Genomic DNA, 17,039 nt, shown 5'->3' with positions numbered 1-17,039 from the left:
AGTAGTAAATATTATATGATTTGACAAGTTATAATAGAACTTGCCCTATTTTCTAAAAAAGTTATATCTAAAGATATATATATTTTTTTATAAATATAAATTGAAATTACTAATACCGGAATACCGGAATACCGAGGTAAAAATTCACTGATTTTTTGCAACATTCATTTTAGCGATATATAGTTAAATAGTGATTTGTAGGTGTATAGGTACAAGTATGCAACACCCGCAAGGCTGGTTACCATTTTGATTAAACCTCCACCCACATTACGAACGTCAACCGATATCAGGATTATCGCTGATTTGATATTCCCTTTAAATAATTTGTTATACAATATTAAAATTTAAATTACAAGATAAAATGAGCCATTTTTTAATTCACAAGTGTGTATTCGGTTTCAATCTATCATTTATTTTGAAAAGATATGCCTTTTTTGTAAATATATCATTTAAATAAAGTACAGCAAAGGGTCTTTACACATTATTTTTGTTAATTATAGAATAACTAATCAAAGTATACAAATAATTAACCAAAATAAGTTTGTCGTTTGTCTCTGTAAAATAACTCTTGTTTCTCTTTTTGTTAGCACGTAGACAAGAGTGCGTAGAAATTATCTTCAGCCTCACCGAACTCTGCCAGATTGTTATAATAACACAAACATTGATGGAGGTGTGAAGTTAACTTCAATGAGACATTCACCAAACAACAAAACAACCAAAAACACATGTTTAGGTGAGCATATATTGTCTTTATTAATATATAACATTAGACCTTATTGAATGTCAATTCCCCATACAATAACTGCGACATGGCCTGTCTATAGAATAAAATAAATATTGCAAAAAAGCGAATCCAACATTGTTGAGTTGAATTCAAGACGGAAATTTATATATACATATCTAGTTTAAGTTATATGTTGATTCGGTCAGTCCTTCGTTTTCTTACATGTAATAACACTAAACAACATAATGCTTAATAATGAAAAGTTGTATGAATTTTAGGGTAGATATGTCTTAAGGTAACAGGCACGTAAATGAATTATATCGCGGAATTGGATGAAATTTTGCATACAACTAGAGCAAGAAAAACTGCACATGAACATCGAAACAGTTATATATCTAACTTTTATACTTTATGAGATAAATCGATTAAAATATTCGGAAACTAGTAGTACAAATGTATAGAAAACACATAAATATCGCAAAAAGTTCAGCAATTTTGATTTGAAATTTACTTTTAATTTTAATTTTGACTGAGCAATTTCTTTTCTCGAACTCTTGTCCTACGATTTGTTTTTAAAATCGATATGTAATTGCTACTGAAATTTCCGTTTTATGGATATAAAATTTATAAGGCAATTTGAAGTCATTTTTTTTTCAATATTTTGTTCAATATTATCGTGCATATTGTACCTTTGTACTCCATTCTACGTAATATTCAAGTTGTGTATAAATCCGAAAGTTTAAAAGTTAATACTATTATATTTTTCGATATTCACATGCAGTTACAAATGCGTAAATTTCTTGCAAAATGCAACAAGTGACAGAACAACACATTAATTCACGAATTCGCGTAGCTAATGTGTTAATTATCAGTGTTGTTCGGTCACAAGCTGACTTTTTTTTCCCGATATTTGTATTCTTTGATTAGTTCTTCTTTTTATTACATTGACAATGGGCTTTTTTTACAATTGATATTATCGGTTTTAATTTCACTGGGAAATCACGGCATTTCATTTCAATCAATATTATAATAATATTTTTTTCTATTTAGAGATCCGTATGCTTATGAGTAGACTTTTTTCCCGTTTTTAACCGGATTTTTGTGACAAAAATGTCGGTTATTGATTTGGGGATGTACGGCGAACGGCCGGGCGGCCGGGCGGGCGGGCGGCAATCAAATATTGTCCGTGCATTTACTCATGAATCGTTCAACCAAAGCTTTTAAAATTTTAATATGTTGATACTGACAACTAAATGAAGGTCAAGTTCAATAATGGCGATTTTTACTCTTACCGTTCAAGAGTTATGGTTCTTGAAAGATTGAAAAATGGAGTTTCCAGTCGTGTCCGTGCATTTACGCATGAACTGTTCTACCAAAGCTTCCCAAATTTTAATATGTTGTTACTGATTACAAAATGGAGGTCAAGTTCAATAATGACGATTTTGACTTTTACCGTTCAGGAGTTATGGTTCTTGAAAGATTGAAAAATGGAGTTTCCAGTCGTGTCCGTGCATTTACGCATGAGCTGTTCTACCAAAGCTTCCCAAATTTTAATATGTTGTTACTGATGACAAAATAGAGGTCAAGTTCAATAATGACGATTTTGACTTTTACCGTTCAGGAGTTATGGTTCTTGAAAGATTGAAAAATGGTGTTTCCAGTCGTGTCCGTGCATTTTCTCATCAACCATTCAACCAAAGCTTTTGAAATTTTTATATGTTGTTACTGATGACAAAATAGAGGTCAAGTTCAATAATGACGATTTTGACTTTTACCGTTCAGGAGTTATGGTTCTTGAAAGATTGTTAAATGGCGTTTCCATTCACGTTGTCGCATTTTCTCATGAACCATTCAATCTAAGCTTTTCAAATTTTAATATGTTGATACTGATGACAAAATAGAGGTCAAATTTGATATTGACGATTTTCACTTTCACCATTCATCAGTAATGGTTCTTGTGATATTGCCAGGACACAAATAAATATTAATAAATCCGGTTTGCTATCGTTGTGACAGCCTCTTGTTCAAACTTATTTTATAGTACCTGCATGGAGGTGTACATTTCTTCAAAAGTTATATCACATTAATTATCTCGTTTATTTTACTAGGTATTTTTGTCATTTTAATTTTTAGATCATTGCAACAGAGATCGTGGCTTCCTAATTTCTCTAGCATATGTTTATGAGTAATTCATATAGACCTTGTGAGTGACGTAAACATGGTAAACACAAACAAAGATTAAGGTTGCTGACGAAGATTTTCAAAACAATGCATTTGCTATCTTTTAAAACCTTATTTGAATCAGTGAAATGTAAGGTTAAATTTGCCTAAGGGTTTGAACAAATCTCTTTCTACCATCAAAATGATTTTGATCGCATGCAAAAAAATAAAACATTGTAACAGAGAGCACTATAAAATAAATATCATTCTGATAAATCTCCTAACCATCGCATTTAAGTTGAGTGCCATTGCTTTCATTGTCATTCAATTTGTCAGACCTGTTTATTCAGTTTCATTCCGGCAGCATTCTGTGAGTATTTCCATAATTATGGTCCTAGATCCGTATTGGAGTTAGAGCTTAAAGCTTTTCAGTAATAGGTCAGAATTGTTACTTAACCTTGCAATATTTTCATAAATATGTATTGGAGATATGTTTAGTTTTTTGTAAATTTAATTTAGATAAATTTTGGATACATACAAAAACTTACCTAAATACGAAGGCAGGATTCACCGTTTTTGAAAGTCCTTATGTTGCCGACTACTGGATTGTTCAAACGTTCTAAAATGCACCAGTACACCCCACTCCTCTGTGATTCATAGATATTATTACACCTCTATTATGCACGCCAACTGATATCTTGACTGTCGCTGATTTGCTGTAGTCTTTAATAAATCTTTTATGTGTTGCCGACTACTAGAATGTTACTATGTTCTCAATTGCATAAGAACACACCACTCCTGGGTGATTTATAGCTATTGTTACACCCAAATTGTGCACGCCAACCGATATTCGGGCTGCGGTTGATTTGCTTTAGTCTTTCATAAATCTGTTATATGATATTCAATATTAGATTTGTAACATTAAAGGAAGCATTGTTGAAATTATACTAGTGTAACTATTTGCAAACTATTAAATAATTTTAAAACAGATATGCCATTATTTGTAAATAAATCATTTGTTTTTATATGTACAAATGTATGTAACACACATGTTTGGCTTCTGCAATTTCTCAATATTTTAAGTACAACAGATGGAAATTAAAATGATTTTCACCATGACTCTGCATCCATGTTAAATATAGGAGGGTCTGTAGGTGGGTAATAACACTACATGGAGAGAAGTCCATACAAATCAGCTGAACGTTTCTATCAAGTTTTATTGTTAAGGTAACACGATACCGAATGACGTTACGCCACGAGTTACCGTTCCTGACGTTATTGAATAACGTTCACACAGATAAGCCAATGCAGCAGGTTTTGCAATCACAAAGTGATTAAATAATAAAAAAAAATATTTTTGGTTACTATGTGACATTTTTAACGGTAACTTTTTCTAGATGCAGAGTGCCGGGAGTTTTGATGCAATATAAAACGGTTAACTTATTCGCTTTATCGTTTTCCGGCAATTCTACTACCCATTGTTAATCTTTAAAAATGTATAACTTTACTTTTAAATATTCTGTTTCTTTCATATTTAAGCATCTGCACGATTTATCTATATATGTTCTTATGCATAATAGACTGAGTTCACTTTATTTCATTCTTGGTTTATTTTTGCAATAAATACTTATTTATGATGCACGCCGTATCCCCATCAAAATTATGTTTTGAAAATAGAAATCTAATCTATAGAAACTTAGTATGATGTGTAATAAACACAGGCAATTGTACATCTATTTATTCGTGTTAAAATGGCCGTTTAAAACACCGCTCGATCAAAATCGAAAAAGATAATTTATTTGGATGAGAATACGGATAGAATTAGGCGAACAAGCACAATACAAGCAGACTTTGAAACTCATACAGAAAATAGTTTGTTAGTTTGTTGGTATGGAATGTAAAGAAATGGATTAACTTGGTAATTTTGCAGAATAACTTTCTCTGTGTTCCAGAATAAACAGTCTCTGAAATTCATTGGTTTGTACAGAGTAAATCCGATATAGTTTCGGAAACATTTTAAAAATAAAGTGCTAGATTTGTAATCCTATAGACCAATGCTACACGGGATAGACAGCAACATCGGAATGGAGCCTGAAAAAGTTAACGTAGGCTGAGAAATATATGGGAACTTGATTCGGCAAAATTAAAAAAAAAAATCAGGTCCCGTTACAGTCTGATTAAATCCAGCCCCAAGTATCCACTTGCGTCTTTAAACGCAAGTTGATAGTCGGGACTGGCTCTAATCAGACAGGTTCCGTTACAAATTTTTCTCTCGAAATTTATAAGCAAACGACTGACTAATTATTATTCAAACGGCAGAAAGAGACTGAAATAGCTAGATCTTGAAATCATTTAGATTTTATATTCGTGTTAATTTACGCTTGCATGGGTTTCGGTGGTATGTGTTTTTTTGTGTGTGATTAGAGTTGGAAATAATGTACATGTACAAGTTCGGAGACAAAACGACTGAAAGAGAATTAACATAGTTGCCTTTTTAGGCCCCGAGGGGCATATTGCTCACATACTAGGCGTTGGGAAAAGCCCGCGGAGTATTACAGTCTTAAAAGGCGTTTTTAGAACAAGTATGCAATGTTCATGTAGATCTATATACATGAAAAAAAAGAACTGTATGTATTTCTTTGTGTGGATACATATCATACTATATATATATGCGTACATTGTAATATAAAATGTATTTGTACTAGCTTTAGAAACACGAGTTTTCCACTTGTTTCGTAGTGAGTACAAATACGTTTTATATTTCTGACAATGTACATAATTTTTATATTTTGTTTATGTCCTACAATTTACACCCCAAGGGTGACTAGAGATAGAAATATGGTCACTTGGTCTTATTCCGACCGGCAGTAAAATGCTTCCAAAGTGGGGCGTCCATTTGGCTGTGAGGGATGCATTATTTATTGTTAACTTGTTCTCGTCCGGAACATACATAAAATATTTACCACTGGACGTTAAGCAACCAGCAATCAATCTTTCAATTTACAACCGTCACTTGAAACTTTAGTTGTTAAAATTTAGATCATTGACTCTAATATTTTCAAAGAAATCGACAAAGTTTACGAACATTTACGCACAAAGAATTATCTACGTTACCGCTTGCTCATTATGGAAGTGGTGGTAACATGAGACTTTATTTGTAAACGTACAAATACAAAAAAAAATATATTGAATATGTTATATGTACAACAGTTGGCTGTTATAATGATAAATGGAGATATGGGATATGCAATTAATAAGAAAGCAACATCTGGATATGTAACGACATCAAAACCAAATACATCAAGCAAATTGTGACTAATGCTAATTGGACGAGTATCTTTTTATTTCTAATTTGTAGTTTTAGTAAACGTTGGGCCCTAAATTGGAGAGTTCTGATAAGTATGTGGAGTATAATTATCACAGTAACATTTCAGTCCCTTAGTACATATTTGTTTAAGTCTTAAAACTTTTGTTCTTCTGGAGAAAATTCAAACCATAATGAAATAAGGAGGTGCGGTAAAATTGCCAATTAATCAACTTTCCACCAAAGACAAAATGACTGAAATGTTAGCTTGCTTACATTGCTACTTCATTTTAGATCTCCAAATTACCTTTCCGTTATATGAACTGCATACTCAAAAATATGTTTTGTCACCAAAATCCTAATAGAGCACGTATCATCATATACATGTAGTTTCACCAATGTCCGTTCGATCGTCAATCCCGCACTTCGTAGTTTTTTTGCTTCAGGTTTAAATTAAGTAACTGGTGTTACTATTTAATTAAAGGTGGGCATATCGTCTGGATTTTCTTTATTTTTTGTTCATGGCAGGTTGCTGGATGAGGCATTTTAATAAAATATAAGAAGCACCCAGAGTACAGACTCTGACTTACATCTCCAACATGTGGAATTTCAAGCTGGAACTTTTATATTTCGCAGTTTTTTTACTTTAAAGAATGCATATATGATCTCAAGATTTGTTTTGTGAATAATTTTCCACAAATGACAGACTGTTGAACTTAGTGAAATTTTGCATACAGTTTGCATTGTTTGTTCGACTTGCTGAGCAACCAACTCACACATTTACACCACGCAGAGTACACTATACTAATGTACGTAGCAAGTCAAGAATATAAGTTTTGAATTTTTCTTTGAGTTTGTTATTTCACTTTTTAGAATGTGTATTTTTTCAGGATCATTATTTTCCCTCATAAGTTTCACAACTAACAGAATGTTAAACCTTTTTTGACTGGTGCATCAAATGTGTCTTTTAAAAACAACTGTTTTCAAAATTGTAATATCTCGTCCCGAACATGCATGAGCTATTTGCCACTGAACGTTAAACGACCATCAAAAACCGAGCAACTGTTAACTGAATCAAATTTTTAAGGTATACTCTATTTCTGCATGGATGAAGCAATGATACGACCATTTTTTTAAAGGATGGAGTTAAAAACTCAGTAATTCAAATGAATCACACGTAAACATGTTCATGTTATTTTCACGTGAACTTTACAAAAATATGAAGGTATTTTTCATGATTTTAATTAAATTTTAGAATAAAGATATTATTTCAATAATCTTATTTTAAAAATTTACGTGAATTTAACGTGTACCAAATTCCGGTGATTTATTCATGAATTATTATCATAAGATTCACGTGGAACCAACCAGTTCAAGCAAGTTTCAAGTATATGCTCGTTTGGTGTGAAAATCAGACGAGATTAATGTTAATTCATGTGAGTGAAATTTCCATGTGCAGGACGAAATAAATTATATCAGTAGAATTTTATACATGTATTGCATTACTAGGAAATTTACGAAACCAGACATGGGAAATGAAAATAGAATAAACACCATTCAGATCCCGACAGATATTTTGTTGAGTAGGAATAACGTTACATTCTGTATTCAATAACATCACACGTTTTCGGTCAAATTATAAGGTTATCAATCAACTTTGAAGCCATTAATCTCAAAAACAAGGATGGTGACATATAATTTTCTATACGTGTATGGATTCAGCTTGCAATCCTGGATATAATGTTAGTTTTTTGTTGTTCTTCGTATATAAGAACATAGCCATCCATTGGAAAATCTATAAAGGTAAGCCAAAAAATAGGCATTTCCCCTATATACCTATGTAAATTTGTCGCCAAAATTGACATTTTCCTATGAATATACCAAGAAAACAAAAATGGTGACCCCATTTTTTATTACATATTCCGATGTAACTCGATTCAAAGAACATGTGTGCCAAAAATTTGGGAAATCGGGAGATATGCCATTCGGTATCGTGTTACCTTAAGGCAATATTAAGATTCTCAATGATCATAATTAGTGTTTGTCAAACTGCTATAAATTTTTCCGATAAAGTGTGTGGTTCAAGGTTTTTGAAAATTTTATATTTTTGTCAAAGGATCTAAGTAAATATTTTTTCATAATTTTATGAAAATTAACCGAGCCAAATTAATTTTAGTCAAGGTGTTTGGTATCACGTGCACCTTAATAAAGGAGGTCTCCACTTCCGTATTCCTTTTTTTTTTTAGTATCCTTTATTTTTTTCAACATTATTCTCATTTTTTTATTCTAATCACTTGGCTTGGCATCCGTCGTCCTCCATAAGTTTGAACAAACATCTGAAACCAAACTTTGCCACAATCATCCATGCAGTGATATCTGCTTTAACGATTGTGTCCGACGATCCCGCCTGCCAACCAACATGGAAGACATGACTTAAAATAGAACATAGGGGTAAAATACATATGTTGTCTATTATCTTTACTTAATTTGTAAGTTATCCGAAATGAATATACTTGTACGGCATTATGTTTTTTATTAACTGTAGCCGTATGTACTATCAACTACAAACCCCTTTTTTTTTTGCGTCTTTGTCAGATTTACAGTCAACTGCAATGATTTTTTTACAACTTTGTCATTTTTGTTTGTTTGATTTTTTAGTTAGTTGTGTTGTATGTCCATTGTGTATGTTTACACAGTTTTGGGTTGCTCATCCAGTTTTGTCAAAATAACGAAACTATCAACCTTCAGCCATTTTTGCATTTTGCGAAAAAATAAAAATTGTGGCGATTAAAATTCATTATTGGCGAAAGAATTTGTTATTACGGTTCGACTTCGTCAATCTTGTTTATTTTTGGGGGTTTCTTGGATTTATCCCCCGATTTGACATTACTGAGAGTTCACCTTGAACTCGTCATTTGTGACGATTTTGAAGGAAAAATCAATTATCCGCTGATTGCATTTGATTGCCACTGGCAACACTTGACTTATTAAAGGTGATGTTTGTTAGAAATTGCGTCACATGTCTCATAAAGAATTGTTTTAAGTGAGTATTATTTCGAAATCGTTATAGCAACGCAAATGTTTGAAGCATAGTGTTACGTCTCAGCCTTTTCTTTAAATAATTGTCTAGAAAAAAAAACACTGTCGTTTACAGAAAAATGTTGAAAAGTAAGGGAACAAAATTGTTAGTAAGACAATTAAGAAAATTTCAAACAAATTATAAGTTTATGTTAGTTTGAGGAAAAGAATTGAAAGTGGCGAAAAAGTATTGTTTTGGCAAAATAGATGGCGAAAAATAAAATCGAACCAGAGGCAACTCTCTTCAGGTCATATCCTCTCAAACAGACCCACATAAATGGTAAAGGAATATTTACCTAAATCTGAGACATGAACATCCCATTTAGCTTCAGAAACTGGACTGCAGTCGACTTCAGAGACACTGTCATCTTATTAAGATGCATGACCTTTTACAGCATCTTCAAATTTCAAATTCAAAGTTTTAGTTAAAGTAGGTATTCAATAAACTACATAATCAAGCTCTAGTGAGCTTTTCAAATCGACTGAATAACAAAATATATATATTCACAGATATGAAAGTCACGAGATCAACATATAATTTCAAAGATACAGTACATGGTGAGATACTATCGATGACATATAAAAGTTAAAAGCATGTTTTTTCTAGCATTTTTGTTGTATGAACAATCATAACTTTCATAGATAAATCTAAAAGATCTTTCTTGAATTTTTACCATTTTAAAAGATTGTTTTCGCTAAAGTCGTACCAAATATCTGGACAATAGTTATAATTCGAAAGAATGAATGAATAGTATTTTGTTAATCTATCTAGTCTGTTTGAATATGCAGTCATTCGTTTTTAGAATATCTAATTGTCTTGATGCCTTTTTACATATTTCAGATATGGGTCATTTTCAAACAAGGTCGAATTTTTCAGTACACCCATGCTAAATTTTTTTTATTTCTAATGGAAATTTCAGTTGTAATGGTTTAAATGAAAGCTTGTCGGATTTGTGATTCAGAACATTAATAATAAACACACCTTACATCTATTTTGATAAGATTAAACTGCATTTAAGTCCGATTTTGGGGGTATTTGTCTGCGTACAGTGTCAAAAAACCACATTTCAAATGATTTTTTTGCGATTTTCTGATCGCCTTGATACCTGCAAAAGGGACTTTTTAAGAACGTTAATTATTACTCTAACGAAAAATTGTAGCTTCTTTATCATTGTATGTAACATATTATCTACAAACTAAATTGAATCAGCGTACGGGATGTTCATGTCTTTCCTGTTACCGCTACTTAAATCAGCCGTTAAATTATTTTCCCTATGAATATTGAATCAGTCAGTGTTGATCTCAAAAGTGCAAAGTAATCTTTACATTTAAAACGCCTCGTTTCTTGAACAGTGTAGAGAAAAAAAATTTCAAGACATTTAGTGAAAAAATAGAGTTTACTTTTTTTCATGTCTATGCTGTTACCACCAATTTTGATTAATTACACCAACAGTATACTTGTAAAAAGTGCAATAACGTGTTGGAAACCAAATTCACAATAGAAAAACATAATCACTTCACCAAAGGGAGTAGTTATTTCACAACAGCAATCAAAAACGAAGAAATTTATCTATCCTGTTTTGTCTATCCTGTTACTATGGTTGCTATGGTTACAGTAACAGGATAGACAATTGTAGACAAAATCGTCAATTTTTTTATCTTAACATATAGGTGCAAAACGAATGAAATATTTCGTTCTTTGAACTCATCTTAAGGTTATAACGTCTTAATCTTCCCAATTAAGCATTCGCAGGTGCAATACTGATATCGGTAACAGGACAGGGATGGGGTCGATTACTTTAAAATGTAATCGATTAAATTACAATTACTTTGCTAATAAAATGTAATCGATTACAATACAATTACACCCTATTTCATATGTAATCGATTACATTAGATTACTTTTCTTTATTGTAATCATGATTACTTTAGATTTCTTATGATTACATTGTATATTGCTATATCAAAGTTTTTTATAACTTTTTATCCTCACAATAAAGCTTATTTTTGTGATTTTTTTTAAAAGCCTTAATTTATACATCTTTTTAAAAGAATTTATAGACAAGTACAGTGTAACATGTGTAATTTGATAAAATAGCTATAGACAAGTGTCCTTTCTCTATGTAAAAGATATAACTTTATTTTTAACTACAAATTGTAACCAACTGCCTAATTTAAAACAAAAAAAATGAAATTAAGGAAAAAATAATTAAGTATAGTTTTATTGTCTGTTGGGACATCATTGACACATCCATTGATGTTTTTACAGGTGTAAATCACTACTTCCATTTTTTTAAACAAACAATAGGTGGGCTTGGGTATTAAAATTTTATTGTCTTAATAACAATATCAATAAAGTTAAAAGTGGTTGATTGTCATTATTTGTTTGGAAATTTATAATACTTGATCTAATTAGTAATAAATAGAATTATTGTCAGGTGAAAACACAAAATAGTTTTGTAACTTAGGAAAGATTATACATTTCTCTTTATATTAAGAAACAGTTTATTGTATTAAAAGATATTTTGTATTGATGAAACTTCTGATGTTACCTATTGTTTACTATGCATATTGTTTGTAATATTATGCCATATGTGTACACTGTACATGTACTTGTTTATACTGGTGAGCATTAAGGCTCAAAGTTAATAAAGAATAAAAATAAGAAAGCACATATTATACACGAATTTATGGAAAATAAAATTTATTCAATTTTGTCAATAAATGAAACCTGGTTTTAACTTCCATTTTGAATAAAGTGGGCTTATATATTTATGCCGACCATCAAAGTCAAATAGGAACTAAATGTTTTCTGCATTTGAATTTCAATGTAGTTATGTGAAAATATTAGGTAAACTGATATGAAATTGGAGTTAATATCAGAAGTTTTCAATCAAGGAAAAAAATGCTTTCAAGGCATATTCTTGTATCATAAGAGCTCAATCTCACAAAGAAATATTGGAGAGTAAATTTCCTTTTGTAAACTGTTAACAAAATAAAACACTTGGTTAAACAGATTTGTTATATAGATGATCATATTAAACAAGGTCCCATCATTGTGATTACTAGTTTCATGATTTTTCATTCAAGCTTTACATTTTCTTATTTTCATCTTGTCTATCAAAAACTATTTTCATATATATACAAGATTTGTAATCAGCAAGTAATCATATGAATGTAATCTTAAAGTAATCTAAAAGTAATCATGATTACACCTGTTTTTTGCTATGTAATCGATTACATTACGATTACTTGTAATCAGAAATGGCATGATTACTGATTACAAAGGATTACACTGCAAAATGTAATCGATTACAGCTGATTACGATTACTGATTACGATTACCCCATGCCTGTAACAGGATAGACAAAAAGGTAAGAGGATAGACTTTTATATAGTGATATATCAGAAACGTACGTTCCTGTTACCAATAAAATAAAGAGAAAAGTAAACTAACTTTTTAACAGCTTTATCTATACCTTAATTACTTTATGATACAGTGTTATCATAAACATAATTAAAAATGGTGCTATTTTGTACAAAATGAAATATGTTATTTATGAAGACTTTAAAAAGAACTGGACCAAAAATTGCTCCTTTGTTGTACACCTTTTATTCGCAGAAACATAACCTACAAGTGCCACTTCAGAGTTTGATAAATGGAACAACAGAATTTTAAATGCTTTTAACTTATGGATTACTCCTTTCAGAGCATATATTTAGCCTCTGTCATTATGTTCTGTTTGCTGCTCTGGTCAGACTATATAAATATTCTTTTTTGACTCACCCCTACTCCAATTTCAATTCAAAAGGAGTTTTCTAAATGTAAAGGTCAGCTTTTTTCTAAGGTGACACCCATTTCCTTTTTACTCATTTTACAGTAGCACTCATCATAATAATCAAATATATATTCAAAGCGAGCGATCCCTGGATTATTTGAGGTTGAAAAACGCAAGTCGACACTTTAGTCGAAGAACATAAATTAACGAAATAGACATGCATCAATGTATGTCCTGAGGTCGATTGCTAGCAGACGTTTATTTAATGCGCAATGTTTAGATGAATAAACACATGTCCTTTTTCATGATTCGAGCATTTACCATTCCAGTGTATTTATGGGGTTTCCTGATGATAAACAAATGTCTTATGAAAAGAATTTATTTTTTTACCCATTGTATTGGACCATGAATAAGACATGTTACTTCCCGAGATTCATATAACAGGTGAAGTAATTAAAGAACTTTGTGGTAAGAATGATTTTCAACTTTTTGATCAGGTATTAATTTTTAGTTGAACGCGGGGTATCTGTGATCACTAAATCTAATTCAAGATTTCAACTGTAAACCTTATATAGGTCTTTTAAAAACAATGTTGAGGAGGGTGGATAGAGACAGTGTAAACCAACACAAAAATGTATGGTAAAGGTTGTAGACGAAATAAGAGCATTTAAACATTTTGTCGTCTACTTCAACATTTGCTAAGATTAGCAGAATTTGTAAGCATAGATAACGTAATAATACTTGAAATATACATTTTCGCATTATTTGTATTTCTAACTACATATAATGAAGACTGCTGAATTGCAAGATCTACAACCACGCTTCTATTTTTTATTTTTTTAAGGCGAATTTGCTTACTCTACTAAACAATTAAATAACAGAAGAACTTTTTAAAATTAGTGTTCATAAAATCAACATATATTAGCTTTTTTTCTTTTAATGGATTTCCATATTTGACAACCACAAAAGATCGAAAGATAATACTTAAAAGTACCTTCGGTATAATTCAAACGTAAACATGAACAAGCTCATTCATAACATTTCTAATAAGTTTGTAAACATTTTCAACCACGCTTCCCACGCTAAACTTCAAGTCAACAGAAGAACTGGTTTAAACTGCTCAGTGTGCATAAAATCAACACATATTAGATTTTTTTCTTTTAATGCATTTCCATATTTGACGACCACAAAAATTCGAAAAGATAATACTTCAAAGTACCTACGGTATAATTCAAACATCAAGATCAAACATAACATTTCAAAAAAGTTTGTCAAAATTTTCTTCTTTTTTTCTTTGCATTAATGTTATCATCGTGTACTTTAAGACATTTTTATAAATGTAGGAAAAAATTAATGACGAATCAGGTTGTATAAATGTGGTATTTATTTATCAAGTAAATTGTTTTGTGTTGTTGAATTGAAATCTCATTTATTTACACCTTTGTGTTGTTGAATATTAAATACATATAACTGCATCCAGTTGAAACTAAAATAAAATACTTTCAAAATTCAAATTTACAATTTCAACTGTGAAGTAATTAAACAGAAATGTTATGAAAAAGGTACAAGATATCTTGTTTTGATTATCATATGTTTTTGATCCAGTTAAAGATAATTCTCCGCGTTGATTAAAATGATATATTTTCGCTTTTGATTGACAATTCATTATATTAGTATAATTCTTCTTGATAACAGTTGCAATTCCTTCTGGTACAATTACTTTAATCAGATTTTAACCTGTTTGATGAACTAACTCCCTTGTGAAATGTTTACTCTCAAACTTTTAGGTTTTTTCTATTGCAATTTTGCACCAAAATATTAAACATTTCATCATAGATGCCCAAGTGGATAATTTTGTCAAAATAAAGGAAGTAGAATTTCAAAAGAAAAACATCATTTATTGAAACTCCTTTGTTATTTACCAAGACTTTTAACCATTACTCATCAAACTTCATGTATGTAAAACTATCAATTGTAGTCTTCTTGCCATTATTTCAATACTGTATAAACAGATTTGGCTTAAATAACTTAAATGTGAAGACAAACTAAAATGCACAAAATACTCTGGGCGATTATTGTATTTGCCAGATCGATATCCAATGGGTTCCACGGAAAATATCTGTGTCTTAATAACAACATCAAATTGAACAAAATTAAACGAAACAAAAATATATTTTTTTACAGAATGACTTACCAAAACAAAAATCCTAAACCATTAGAACAAAGCATTAGTTATAATCAATTCGACAGTGTATAGCATATTCACACAGTAGGTAAATTGTTGAAGTTACAGTTTTGTGTCACTGTGCATGTCGAAGTGATGTAAGAGCACTAAACGTTTAACGTGCTCAAAATTCAACCATGAGCTGCCTTCAATGTGCATTAGCTTGGATTAGGGATATTATTCGGTAAACGTAATGAAAGAAACTATCTATTTTAAATTTCTCAATATTTGTGATATCCAAAATGTTTATTTGAATATGGAAAATAGCTTTGAATATTGCCAACCATATGATATGCTCAATTAAAGTCATAGATGATGTTTATCAAATTGGTTTTAAACTCTGCTGCATATTTCCCTGTCAAATATATAATCTCAAAATTGTCCGATAATGACGTTATTTCAAACAAGAGGCTCTTAAGAGCCAGAATAGCTCACCTGTAATATTATTTGGTTAAATCTTTCATCAATGATTATTTTTGTTTTCAATTTATATTAATGAATGGCTTACAACTGCCATTTTAATGTTCTTTGTATCAGTCATATTTTCTTCAAAAGCAACAAATTGATATGTTCCATTTTAGCCACAGTGGCTATATTTCTTGTTGTACAAGGAAATAAAAAAACAAAATTTATACTAAATACTCTGCAACTCATTCAGAAAACTTTTATGAAGTAAGCAAACTTCATTTTGGTCTCTTGTTTAGAGTTGTCTTATTGGCAATCATACCACATCTTTTTTTTTATATAGATGAACAAATTGTGAAAAAAATGTATGTTAAGGGCAATTACCTCTTAAGGGTTCAATTTACAATTTCGGTCATTAAACTTATTTGTATATCTTACTTTGTTAATCATATTTGCTATTTACAGTTTATCTTCATCTATAATAATATTCAAAAAAATAACCGTAAACTGCATATTTTCCTTAAAATCATCAATTCATGGACAATAATCTAACAATCAGATACCCGATTTGGCTAATAATTTCAGGGCAGGGAGAATTTGACTTAATGAATACTTTACCTTCTTGTCTGATTTGCTCTAAATGCTTTAGTTTTTCAGATATGTCCAAAACTGCATTTTACCCCATGTTCAATTTTAAGCCATGGCGGCCATGTTTTCTAAGAAAACAGAAAATAAAACACAAAATTTATTTTAGATACCCGATGGATCATTCAGTCTAATTTTGGTTGGAATTGGTTCAGTAGTTTCAGGGCAGAAGATTTTATGAAGTTATAAAACATTAAAGAGCAACAACTCCTTGAGGGGTCAATTAACAATTTTGGTCATAACACTTATTGGTAGATCTTATTTTGCTGAACACTTTTGCTGATTACATTATATCTTTATCTATAATAGTATTCAAGATAATAACCAAAAGCTGCAAACTTTCCTCAAAATTAACGATTTAGTGGCGGCAACCCAATAATAAGTTGTTAGATTCATATAAACATTTTAGAACTGATAGAGCATGATCAAATGATCATGTTTAGCACACACCCTACTGCCCTTCTCTCCCATGTAAGATTTGCTCTAAATGCTTTCGTTTTTGAGATATGAGCCAAAAACTGTCTTTTACCCCTATTTTTAGCCATGGCGGACATATTTTTTGACGAAACAAAAAATTAAAAAAATCTTATTTAAGATACCCTAAGGATCATTCAGCTCAAGTTTGGTTGGGATTATTGGTTCAATAGTTTCAGAGGAGAAGATGTTTGAAAAGTTTACACCGGACGGACGACGACGGGCACTAAGTGATGACAAAAGCTG

General features: G+C 30.8%; 1 protein-coding gene and 1 long non-coding RNA gene across 3 annotated transcripts in view; both read right to left on the bottom strand.

Moving 5' to 3' along the window:
* Nucleotides 1-3,766, bottom strand: part of LOC139523579 (hemocyte protein-glutamine gamma-glutamyltransferase-like) — a 42,202-nt gene extending 38,436 nt beyond the window's left edge. Inside the window, exon 1 of one of the 2 annotated variants that reach the window (XM_071317705.1) lies at nucleotides 3,433-3,766. The gene's annotated coding sequence lies outside the window, so the exon portion shown is untranslated. The remainder of the gene's footprint in view (nucleotides 1-3,432) is intronic. The other variant, XM_071317706.1, reaches the window with a different exon arrangement.
* Nucleotides 3,767-7,881: 4,115 nt separating this feature from the next.
* On the bottom strand, nucleotides 7,882-15,463 carry LOC139523580 (uncharacterized). Its single transcript, XR_011664648.1, has 3 exons — nucleotides 15,240-15,463; nucleotides 9,563-9,664; nucleotides 7,882-8,620 (listed from the first exon to the last, which is right to left on the bottom strand). It is a non-coding gene; the product is annotated as an uncharacterized lncRNA (long non-coding RNA).
* Nucleotides 15,464-17,039: the final 1,576 nt, after the last annotated feature.

This window comes from Mytilus edulis, chromosome 5 (genome assembly GCF_963676685.1).
Source record: "Mytilus edulis chromosome 5, xbMytEdul2.2, whole genome shotgun sequence".
Taxonomy (NCBI): Eukaryota; Metazoa; Mollusca; class Bivalvia; order Mytilida; family Mytilidae; genus Mytilus; species Mytilus edulis.
Note: the sequence above shows the minus strand (reverse complement) of the source record. Positions and strands in the feature narration are given on the sequence as shown.